The sequence below is a fragment of the Zootoca vivipara genome, chromosome 2, assembly GCF_963506605.1.
Source record: "Zootoca vivipara chromosome 2, rZooViv1.1, whole genome shotgun sequence".
NCBI lineage: Eukaryota > Metazoa > Chordata > Lepidosauria > Squamata > Lacertidae > Zootoca > Zootoca vivipara.
The window spans coordinates 7,431,231-7,442,749 of NC_083277.1; positions in this window are offsets into that span (position 1 = coordinate 7,431,231).

The following is an 11,519-nucleotide window of genomic DNA, read 5'->3' on the forward strand; positions in this document are numbered from 1 at the left end:
CGTTCAAAAACCAGAACACTTACTTCCGGGTTTTCGGTGTTTGGGAGCCGAAACATACGATAACGGAGGCATTTGAGAACCAAGGTTTGACTGTATTTGAAAGCATTACTGCTTCCGACCATTGAGGCAGAGCATAGCTATCATGAATAGTAGCCATCATAGAATCATAGAGTTGGAAGAGACCACAAGGGCCATCCAGTCCAATCCCCTGCCAAGCATCAATAGCTTTATCTGTCATAAATGGGTGCAATCCTCTTTGAAAGCCATTGTGTGACTAAGCACATGATCCTACCAGTTACTCTAGGCTTCCTATTTGGAGAGTATGCCTAAGGCTTGTTCTCATATTTCTTCCAGCCACTCTGGGTGTACAATGTGAAAATGCTCATCATCTATTTCCCACCCAAACTACACATTACATTTTAGGTTTCTTTGCTGGATATACAACCAGCCAATTGTGTGGAATGATGGATGTTGTGGTCCTACAAACATTGGAAGGGCCACAGGTCCCCCAACCCCAGTATATATGTTTAAGCATCCCTGATATGTGCTGTTATAGGCTTTTGGGAAGTCAGTCTGGATAAACCCCATGAGTGCCTTTCAGGTCTACGATCCTGTATTTGTGAGGTTAACATCTAGTAGAAGCTGCTGCCACTGCTGAACCAGTTGGAATAGTCTCTTTGTAAGGTAATGGACTAAGCTGGCCAGTTGAGTACTGCCATCTACATGTCTAATGAGATGGCTGAATGATGCATCATCCAAAGATGGAGAACAATTGCCCTGGCAACAACAAATTCAAAACAAAACAAAACAAGAAATCCATAATAAATCAATGTGCACAGGGAAAATAGGATATCTATCAATCTATTTATCTATCTATCTATCTTCTATCTATATCTCTCCTGTCTGAGTTCTCTTTTAAGGTCAGGCTTCCTCACTCCAAGTTCTTGCTTTCTTGGGAACTACAATTCCCAGCAACCATTGCACTTCCCACATAAACGATCAACACCTGGACCCATTTATCTGAGCAAACACTCAAGTGGGACAGTGAAAGGACTTGAAATGAAGAAGGGAAGCCTGTGAATTCACCAATGTCTACCAGACGGGGTGAGCTGCAGCCTACCAAGAACTCAAGGTAAGACATGCTGAGATCTTCCTCTCTGTTTCCTCGTCGGCAGTATCCCTAAGGGGAGCTGGGTGAGTCAAAGGATGACAGCCCTTTGGAAGAATGAGAAAGTGAAAACAAGGCATTTCTCATTGTGGCAGCAGGAGGAATGTGGTTAGCAAGGAAGGGTGCAAAGGAGAGAGGTTAAGATGAGGTTAAGATGGGACGGGGTCAGGAAGGTACCTTTTGCCTTTTGAGTTTTGCATTTTTTAAATATTTCACTAAGGGGGAGCTTGTTTAAGGCAGAGCTGCAACCCAGAGTCCACAACAAAAAGGTAAAGAAGGACAGGGTGTGTATTAGGGCTTCTACAGGTGGAGGTTGCTACATTTCCTAGAGCAGGGTTAGGTAACCTAAGGAACATGAGCCAGATGCGGTCCAGTCACATTCTCAATCCGGCCCATGGACGGTCCGGGAATCAGTGTGTTTTTACATGACTGGAATGTGTCCTTTTATATAAAATGCATCTCTGGGTTATTTGTGGGGCCTGCCTGGTGTTTTTACATGAGTAGAAGGTGTGCTTTGACTTAAAATGCATCTCTGGGTTATTTGTGGGGCATGGGAATTCGTTCATTTTTAATATATCTATATCTAGTCCGGCCCCCTCCACAAACTCTGAGGGACAGTGGTCCGGCCCACGGCTGACAAAGGTGGCTGACCCCTGTCCTAGAGCAAAGATCAAAAGAGTCTTAAAGGGAAGGAAGGCAGCTCAGTGGTAGAGTGCCTGCCTTGCATTGCAGAAGGTGGCAAGTTCAATCCCCAGTATCTCCACGTAGGGCCTGGGAGAGGCTTCCCATATGAAACCCTGGAGAGCTGCTGCCAGTCAGTGTAGACACCACTGAGCTAAGTGGCCAACATTAGTATTCCCTTGTGTACATGAGGGTCATGAAGGAAAAGAATCATTTGTCAGCCGTTTTCCTAAAATAGTAAGATGGAGAGTGTGCATGTGGGGATAACTCCTGTACTGTACTTCTAATTCTCTGTATTTCCTGTTTCTCAAGATGCCTTGTTTAATATAATCTACTTTCCCAAACAGGCAAAGAGAAAGTGGCCGCCAGTAGATAAAGCAAAAGACGCCCGTGCCTACGAAGAAGGTTGTCAGGAGCCCAGTTGGACCACAGCCAGGATGATGATGTTTGATACTTCTAAGGAGCCAGACCTGTGCATTGTCTATGGGGAACCCATCAGGCCAAAGCCCATCATCCATAAGAGAACGGAGGGTCAGCAGAAAGCCCATCCAGTCGAGGAGGAGGGGGATATATTCCTTTTTCATGGAGGAAGTTGCCGAGCCTCCTGGGAAATCGCAGTGCAGACAACTCCTGGTGCTGCTAAGGAACAGGATGTGTGCATTGTGGGTGAGGAAAACATCTGGCAGTTCCCAAAAACCAGCGAGAGAAAGACGTGTTTGCAGAAAATCAGCTCAGAGGAGGGTCCAGTTCATAGCAATGGAGACTACAGTGTCCCAAATATACCTCCAGCCCAGACAATTGTTGATGCCACAGCCAGGATGATGATGTTTGATACTTCTAAGGAGCCAGACCTGTGCATTGTCTATGGGGAACCCATCAGGCCAAAGGCCATCATTCATAAGAGAACTGAGGGTCAGCAGAAAGCCCACCCAGTCGAGGAGGAGGAGGATGTACCCCTTCTTAGTAGAGGAAGTGGCAGATCCCCCTGGGAAATCACAGTACAGACAATTCCTGGTGCTGCTAAGGAGCAGGATGTGTGCATTGTTGGTGAGGAAAACATCTGGCACCACCCCAACATCTGTGAGAGAAAGGCATGTTTGCAAGAGACCCACCCAGTGGAGAGTCCCGTTCACAGCAAACTGGACTCCAGTGTCCCTCATGAATCTCCAGCCCAGACTGTTGTTGATGCTCCTAAGGGGCAAGACATCTGCATTGTGGATGAGCAAGGTGTCCTACAAAAGCACACCATCCACTTCAGAACTGGTTATCCTGAGGAAACACACCCAGGGCAGGATATACCGGTAATTAAGCCTATTCCTGGTGAAGGAGTTTGGAAAGGCCCCAATGAATCCACTTTCCAGCCCGCTCTTGATGCCACCAAGGAACAAGACTCCTGTTTTGGGTATGAGGAAATGGATCGTCAGAAATCCATTTTTCAAGGAAGAGCCCCCAGTGAAGCCACAGCTCAGAGAGGCATGGATGCTGGTAAGTAATGGGACTCCCAGGTGATGCATATTGAGGAGGCAAGTCCCAGGCAGAATTCCTTCTGAGCTCCAGGTCTTAATGACAAGAACACAGGGCTATTTTGGAGGTCATTCCATGCTACACCAACCTAGAGTAGACCCACTAAAAGTAATGGACTGTCATAGAACCCACTCTATGTAGGTTCTGTTTGCTGGAGAAACAGTAGGACTGTTTGCTGGGAAAACTGTACTGCTCTTGACATGTATGTATATACAGTGGACACTTGGGTTGCGAACATGATCCGTGCGGGAGGCACGTTCACAATCCGCAGCGCTGCGTCTGTGCACGGTCTGGTCATGATTCGGTGCTTCTGTGCATGCGCAAAGTGCGATTTGTATGGTCTCCTCTTGAGCATTAGAAAAGTTTCAATGCATCAGGAATTAGAAATCTTGATCTAACCTCATGATGGTCAAACAATATAGCTAAGCTTCCTAAAGTCAGCTCTCAAGAATAGGATCTCTACAGGTAGGAACTTGCTGGTGAATCTGACGCCATGGCAAGACCAGACTCAGGATATTGAGCAGAGTGGAAAGAAAGGTCATGCATGATGGCAAATCATTGCCCACTTAGACAGCAATGGCCCAAAAGTATATCTGTAAGGGTGACTCCCTACAGGGGGCCAGCCCCCATCATCCTGGCATCCACCTCATCAAGTACAGAGAGCACCAGTTCTGAAGCAGGCGGAGGAAGAGACTCGGAGGGGGACAAAAATCAGAGTGAGGAACAATGGGAAAGCTCGGGGGTGGAGAAATGCAGACAGGGGCTCGGGGATGTTGGAGAGCCAGGGCACCGACAGCTCAGGGAGGAAACTGAAAGGGCATCGTTCCTTCCGGCGCAAGAAGTAAGGAGAGCGCCGAGACGCAGGTCAAGGGGGAGGTGTTTTGGGGTGCCCCGACTACTTTGCTGGCGTAGGGACAGACATACGCCATTGCCGGATTCTGATTCAAGATGATTGGTCATGTTTTAAGCTGTCTCTACTCTGTAAATAATTAGCCCAATAAACGTCTTTGAAGACAAATTGGACTCAAGCGGAGTTACTCTAGAGTAGCCACGATGACCCTCTGACAATATCAAAAAGACAAAAACATATTAGATTGAATGTCTCAGTTTCCATCTCTCTTTGACATCCATGATTTCCTTCTCTCTTATCCAGCAGGTGTTGCACAGTGGAGACAAAACAGAAGGAAATATTCGGAAAAAGCACAGGATGAGATTGTGGAGCAGAACATCCTGAGTCAGAATGGACCAAGGAGGGGAAAGGGAAGCCACACAGAATGGAAGACAGATGAATCCGTCGTTCCTCAAAGTGGCTTCTTCACTAAGCAAGGAGACCAGCCAGAAAACCAAGATTCCTTCAGAACGTCCACAGAAGAGAAAACAGTTGAAAGGGCAGAGTCTGGAGGTATAAGCAGTGGGAGCAGAAACAATGGAAACAGCCCCACGTGCCCTACAGAGGTGAAGCGATTTACTTGTTTGGAGTGTGGAAGGAGCTTCAGGAATCAGACGCAGTTTGCTGCCCATCAGAGGATTCACACAGGACAGAAATCGCATAAATGTGCAGACTGTGGAAAGAGCTTCTGCAAGAAATCGAACCTTACAGTACATAAAAGAACCCACACAGGGGAGAAGCCTTTCAAATGTACCGTATGCAAGAAAAGCTTCACTAACAGCTCAAACTTTACTAAACATCAAAGAACTCACACAAGGGAGAAACCTTTCAAATGTTCAGAGTGTGATAAATGTTTCTCACAAAGCTCACACCTTACAATACATAAAAGAACCCACACAGGGGAGAAACCCTACGAATGCCCTGTGTGTAGAAAAAGCTTCACTGACAGCTCAAGCCTTACAATACATAAAAGAACTCACACAGGGGAGAAGCCTTTCAAATGTTCGGAGTGCGCTAAAAGCTTCACTGACCGCAGAAACCTTACTAAACATAAAAGAACTCACACAGGGGAGAAACCCTACGAATGCCCTGTGTGTAGAAAAAGCTTCACTGACAGCTCAAGCCTTACAATACATAAAAGAACCCACACAGGGGAGAAACCCTACGAATGCCCTGTGTGTAGAAAAAGCTTCATTGACAGCTCAAGTCTTAGGATACATAAAAGAACTCACACAGGGGAGAAACCTTTCAAATGTTCAGAGTGTGATAAATGTTTCGCACAAAGCTCACACCTTATAGTACATAAAAGAACTCACACAGGGGATAAACCTTTCAAATGTTCAGTCTGTAATAAATGTTTTGCTCAGAGCTCACACCTTACTAGACACCAAAGGATTCACAAAGGGGAGAGAACCCATGAATGCTCAGTGTGTGGTAAGTGCTTCAGTCAGAAGTCAAACCTTACTGAACATCTAAAGCTTCACATGCGGAAGACCGCTTTTAAGTCATCACTGGGTAGAAAAATCTTTACTAAGAGCTCAAATCTTCCTAGCCAACAAATGATTCTCAAAAAGAAGTATAAATGTTCAGCTTGCAGGAAAAGCTATACTAAGTGGTCATACCTTACCAAACATAAAAGAATAGCACACAAAGCAGAGGAAACTTATAAATGCTCAGGGTGTAGAAAATGTTTCAGTAGCAAGTCAGTCCTTACTAGACATAAGAGAATCATACACAGATGGAACAAAGTCTATGCATGTTCCAAGTGCAGTCAATGTTTCCATTCAAGGAGACTTCTTATTGCACATCAAGGAACCCACACAGCACAGAAACCTTTTCAATGCTCAGAGTGTAGAAAAGGCTTCAGTCAAGAGGCAAATCTCCTTAAACATCAAAGAACTCACACAGGAGAGAAACCCTACAAATGCCCTGTGTGTAGAAAAAGCTTCAGTGAGAACGCAGGTCTTTCCAGACATACAAGGTCTTGCCATACAGGGGAGAAACTGTACAAGTGTGAAGAATGTGGAAAGAGCTTCACCCGTAAATCAGACCACAAGAGGCATCAAAAGCACCACACAAGGGAGACGCCCAACCAGGGTTCAAATCTCAGTCAGAGTTTAGATGATGAATCGAGACCTCATGAAGGTGAGAATGCACCACGTATGGAAACCATGTAACTTCTTCAACTATGCTAAGAAGGTCGCATCCACACAATACTTTTAAACCACCACCCCCAAGGAATCATGGGAACTTCAGTTCTTAAGGGAGCTGGCATTTGTAGGTCTATGAAGTACAAACTACTTTTCCCAGCATTCTTTAGATGAAGCCATGACAACAATTATAAATGTATGGTGTGGATGTGACCTCAGTCTCGGCATCCATCTTTATGGTATCACAGGAGCCACCCAGAGGCTACATCCCCCAAACCTTCCAATACCACACATAATCCATGCTTTGAGTGGGTTCTTGGATCTTTTTAGTGACGAGAACTCATTGCCTCAGGTTTTGTTGCCCATTTGTGGTGTGGATTCCAGGTGACATTATATATATATTAATCCACACCAAAGAGACGCCTTTTAAATGCTCAGAATGTGAGCAGGGCTTCCAGTTCAGCACAGAGCTCAGCGCACACCAGAGAACCCATAAAGTGGAGAAAACATACAAATGCTCAAACTGCCACAAGGACTTTACTTCTCAGTTTGATTTCATTAAACATAACAGGATGCACATTGAAGAAGGACCTTACAAATGCTCAGAATGCAAAGAGAGCTTCTGGTGCAGCACTTCCCTTATGGAACATCAGAGAATGCATAGAGGAGAGGAGCCAGATTTTGGCCTAAGCCATGCTTCTGAACCAAGTCTTGGTGAACATAACGTAACCCGTCCTGAAAAGAAATACTTTGTATGTTCCAAGTGTTCCAGCACATTTGGGTGCAGCGGAAGCCTTGGGATACAATCAACTGAAGCATAAATAGGAGACATCATAAAGCTTCTCCGGCTGCACAAGACCCTTTTTAAAATATCCAATTAATCAGCACAAGACAATTCCCACTAAATAGCCCACAAGTGTGGGGAAAGCTTTTATGATAGCTTTTATGAAGCTTTTATGATTTCACATCAGTTGAATTGGCACAAGACAGCAATGGAGAGGCAGAGAAATGTTGCAAATACTCCTGTTTCTCTATTCTTCTACTCCAGTGTATTTCTTCAGTCACTGCTACCTCTTTTTAAATGCATGTTTTATTTGGGACTTGATTCTATAAGCACTTCCATGTGTTTTATGTATTTACCAATAAATTTTGTACGTTTTAACCCCTTTCTTCTTTTTTTATTAGTCTTGTCCCCTGTCCAGGTTGCCCTTTTAAACATACTGCTGCAGTGTTTATGAAATTGTTTGGGGTATTTTGTACTGCTTTTCTCATTGCACATGCCTGCAGAACCTATGGCTTGTGGGCCAATATGTCTTCTCCAAGCCATGGCTGCCCAACCATTAACTAGCAGCTGGTGGGCAGGAAGAAAGCGTTTAGTTAATTCATAGGTGGCTCGTGGGAGGTAGCTCAAAATCACCAGCACGGGAAAGAAACTAAGAGAGGGGACACTGCAGCCCTAGCAATGCTCACTGTTGGTTCATGACACATGCCATGCGCCTTGGACACACACACCACATGCTCTGCCAGTTGGCATGCAGCAACAACATGGCACGGGTATATAAATGCATCGGGACCACGCCCTATGTTCCTCGTTGCAGAACTCGCAAGGACCCCAAATGCACACACACTCCCACAGAGAGATGCCAAAGGACTGGCTATGGGAAGTTCCCTGTGAGAGACACACAGCTAAAGGGGTAGCACAGCCATAAGAGCCTTCTGGATCGGATCTGTCACAGTGGCCTGAGTGGGCTACTTCAGAGTAACGACTCTACACAGCTCTGCATTTTATCTTTTATTGGTGCTGCGTATTTACAGTGCTAAAGGCAGTGCTATTTACAGAGACACATCTTATCCGCTTGAATCAGAACCTCCGAATGGCGTTTGGCGCGTTTTTCTCCAGCATAATAACTTGGGGAGACCCAGCCCCCTCCCCCTACGTTTTCTGCGCAATTCCGGAGTTGGGGGGATAGGTCTACCCCCCTTGTTTCCCCCTTCCTGTCCCACCTGGGACGATGGCTCCTCTACCCTGCCTGAGCCTTGGACACCACTTCCTGTTTCCCCACTTGAGTCGGAACTCTTCCTGCTTTCCTCAGCGCTCGGGGATGGGCTGGAACTCAGGAGGGGAGGGACTTCGCGATATCCCCTGTCCCTCACAGGATCAATTGCCCATCTAGTATAGCATCCTCCTTATGCAGGGGCCACCCTGATGTCCCGGGGAAAACCTTCAAGCAGGACCTCAGCCCAAGAGGATTCTGGTACAGTCAAACCTCGGTTGTCGAATGCAATCTGTTCTGGAAGCCCATACAATTTCTGAAATGTTCAGCAACCGAGGCGCAGCTTCCGAGTGGTTGCAAGAGATGCTTGCACACAAGCAGAAGTCGTGCCAGACGTTGGGGTTCTGAAAAACGTTCAAAAACCAGGACACTTACTTCTGGGTTTACGGTGTTTGGGAGCCGAAACATACGATAATGGAGGCATTCGAGAACCAAGGGTTGACTGTATCTGAAAGCATTACTGCTTCCGACCATTGAGGCAGAGCATAGCTATCATGAATAGTAGCCATCAACAGCTTTATCTGTCATAAATGGGTGCAATCTTCTTTGAAAGCCATTGTGTGACTGAGCACATGATCCTACCGGTTACTCTAGGCCAGGCATCCCCAAACTTCGGCCCTCCAGATGTTTTGGACTACAATTCCCATCTTTCCCCGACCACTGGTCCTGTTAGTTTGGGATCATGGGAGTTGTAGGCCAAAATATCTGGAGGGCCGCAGTTTGGGGATGCCTGCTCTAGGCTTCCCGTGGTATTTGGAGTGGGTGCCTAAGGCTTGTTCTCATATTTCTTCCAGCCACTCTGGGTGTACAATGTGAAAATGATCATCATCTATTTCCCACCCAAACTACACATTGCGTTTTTTGTTTCTTTGCTGGATATACAAGCAACCAATTGTGTGGAATGATGGATGTTGTGGTCCTACAAACATTGGAAGGGCCACAGGTCCCCCACCCCCAGTATATATGTTTACACATCCCTGATATGTGCTGTTATAGGCTTTTGGGAAGTCAGTCTGGATAATACCCATGAGTGCCTTTCAGGTCTACGATCCTGTATCTGTGAGGTTAACATCTAGTACAGTGTTTTTCAACCACTGTTCCGCGGCACAGTAGTGTGCCGCGAGATGTTTCCTGGTGTGCCGTGGGAAGAATTCGAAAAATGCGCATGGAGCTGCTGTGGAGGAAAGCAGCTCCCACGAAGCTCATGAGAACCTGCTCGCAGGGAAGCGCTCCGACTGGGTTGAGGAGTTGGCGGCGGCACAACCCCGTGGCTGAGTCCTCCGAGGCGCTCCTGGCCAGCAGAGGGCGCCGGCTGTGTCCGACTGAGCGTGGCTCCGCCTCTGCTGCTCCTTCGCCACAGAGCTGAGAGGAAGCGGAGGAAATGACGCTCATGGGCCGAGCACCGAGGAGCAGCGGCAGGGCCGGGGCTGCGGGTGCCTGGCGGAGGCAGGTAGCATGGCGTGCGCGAGCTGGTAGAGGAGAGCCGCTTTTTGGGCAAGAAAGCAAAATGGCTGTCCAACGAGGCCTTACAAATAGCGGAGGAGAGGAGGCAAGCAAAATGCAAGGGAGATAGGGAAAGATACAGGAAACTGAATGCAGATTTCCAAAAAACAGCAAGGAGAGACAAGAGGGTCTTCTTAAATGAGCAATGCAAAGAAATAGAGGAAAACAATAGAATGGGAAAAACCAGAGATCTGTTCAAGAAAATTGGAGATATGAAAGGAACATTTCGTACAAAGATTACCATAATCAAGGACAAAAGTGGTAAGGACCTAACAGAAGCAGAAGACATCAAGAAGAGGTGGCAAGATTACACAGAGGAATTATACCAGAAAGACATGGAGGTTTCGTACACCCCAGGTAGTGTGGTTGCTGACCTTGAGCCAGACATCTTGGAGAGTGAAGTCAAATGGGCCTTAGAAAGCACTGCTAATAACAAGGCCAGTGGAAGTGATGATATTCCAGCTGAACTATTTAAAATTTTAAAAGATGATGCTGTTAAGGTGCTACACCCAATATGCCAGCAAGTTTGGAAAACTCAGCAATGGCCAGAGGATTGGAGAAGATCAGTCTACATCCCAATTCCAAAGAAGGGCAGTGCCAAAGAATGCTCCAACTACCGCACAATTGTGCTCATTTCACACGCTAGCAAGGTTATGCTTAAAATTCTACAAGGCAGGCTTAGGCAGTATGTGGACCGAGAACTCCCAGAAGTGCAAGCTGGATTTCGAAAGGGCAGAGGAACCAGAGACCAAATAGCAAACATGCGCTGGATTATGGAGAAAGCTAGAGAGTTCCAGAAAAACGTCTACTTCTGCTTCATTGACTATGCAAAAGCCTTTGACTGTGTCGACCACAGCAAACTATGGCAAGTTCTTAAAGAAATGGGAGTGCCTGATCACCTCATCTGTCTCCTGAGAAATCTCTATGTGGGACAAGAAGCTACAGTTAGAACTGGATATGGAACAACTGATTGGTTCAAAATTGGGAAAGGAGTACGACAAGGTTGTATATTGTCTCCCTGCTTATTTAACTTATATGCAGAATTCATCATGCGAAAGGCTGGACTAGATGAATCCCAAGCCGGAATTAAGATTGCCGGAAGAAATATCAACAACCTCAGATATGCAGATGACACAACCTTGATGGCAGAAAGCGAGGAGGAATTAAAGAACCTTTTAATGAGGGTGAAAGAGGAGAGCGCAAAATATGGTCTGAAGCTCAACATCAAAAAAACCAAGATCATGGCCACTGGTCCCATCACCTCCTGGCAAATAGAAGGGGAAGAAATGGAGGCAATGAGAGATTTTACCTTCTTGGGCTCCTTGATCACTGCAGATGGTGACAGCAGTCACGAAATTAAAAGACGCCTGCTTTTTGGGAGAAAAGCAATGACAAACCTAGACAGCATCTTAAAAAGCAGAGACATCACCTTGCCGACAAAGGTCCGTATAGTTAAAGCTATGGTTTTCCCAGTAGTGATGTATGGAAGTGAGAGCTGGACCATAAAGAAGGCTGATCGCCGAAGAATTGATGCTTGTGAATTATGGTGC